This window comes from Priapulus caudatus, unplaced genomic scaffold (genome assembly GCF_000485595.1).
Source record: "Priapulus caudatus unplaced genomic scaffold, Priapulus_caudatus-5.0.1 Scaffold176, whole genome shotgun sequence".
Classification (NCBI taxonomy): Eukaryota; Metazoa; Priapulida; class Priapulimorpha; order Priapulimorphida; family Priapulidae; genus Priapulus; species Priapulus caudatus.
The window spans coordinates 423,687-424,912 of NW_014577237.1; the positions used below are offsets into that span (position 1 = coordinate 423,687).

Genomic DNA, 1,226 nt, shown 5'->3' on the forward strand with positions numbered 1-1,226 from the left:
AAGGACAGAAAAAAACAACCCATCCCCCATAAAACAGCACCTGTTACAAGTAGAAACCCTTGTAGAAACCAAAGCGATACAGTTTTCGAGGCCTCATGGGGGCGTTAGAAGGACAGAAAAAAAACACACATCCCCCATAAAACAGCGCCTTTTAGAAGTAGAAACCCTAGTAGAACCCAAAGCGATACAGTTTTCGTGGCCTCATGGGGGGGGAGGTAGAAAGACAGAAAAAAGGCAGCACAAGCGCGTTTAAAGCCACGGCGTGATCCCACACCGCACTAAGCTTGTCCCTTGGTGTTGCAGGATTCTCTGCTCGCGCGGACACACATGCACGACCATCCGCAGGCGACCTACGGCACAGAGATCCAGGGCGACCTCTGAACCCTGTCCGGAAATGCGGCCGCGCGCACACCCGACGACGCACCACCCCCTCCCCCAGAGAAATGTTGTGGCGATTTTAAAATGTTTTTATTAAGAACGCTTATAGCTAATATATGTAGCTGATAATCATGCTTGAGCATGATGTACTGATTTTTGTATCGCGACAAAACGAGTTGAAAATAATATAAATTCAAATATAATAAAGTCAAATATAATTGAAAGCGATGGGATCGGCTCGTTTTTTTAACAATCGAATCGCGGTTTTTGTTGTCGTGATTTCTTTCGTCCGATCGCACACTAGCTGGTCATTATCTGTAGTTATGATGTTACGCGACGTCTTTGCAGATAGGTCGTTATAGACATTTGGTAGTTTTTTGTGATTGTTTGTATATGACATATTACAGCAGTTTGTTGCATTCTAAAACAGTAGACTGCACCACAGACTGCATCATAGACCAATAGACTGCGTGACAGAACAGTATACTACATCACAGAACAATAGACTGCGACATAGAACAATAGAATGCTTGATAAAACAATAGACTGCGACACAGAACAACAGACTCTGACACAGAACAATAGAATGCATGATAAAACAATAGACTGCAACACAGAACAATAGACTGTTGTGACACAGAACACAGAACATGTGACACAGAATATGGATATGTGTCACACACGGGATATGTGACACAGAACAATAGAATGCATCACAGAACAATAGACTTGATGCTATGATGGTAATGCACGACCAGTAAATGAAAATCACTGAGGAGAAATGGAAATCACTGAACTGCATGTAGTATGAGACTGTAAGTGTAAGCGACTCGGGGAGGCCATACAAC

The 1,226-nt window shown here is 43.1% G+C and overlaps 1 protein-coding gene across 1 annotated transcript in view; it reads left to right on the plus strand.

The window, feature by feature from the left end:
• The window catches only part of LOC106806721 (ATP-binding cassette sub-family B member 6, mitochondrial-like), a gene marked incomplete at its 3' end in the record, with an annotated part of 19,448 nt that overhangs the window by 16,480 nt on the left and 1,742 nt on the right, over positions 1 to 1,226 (plus strand). The gene's annotated exons all lie outside the window — the stretch shown is intronic.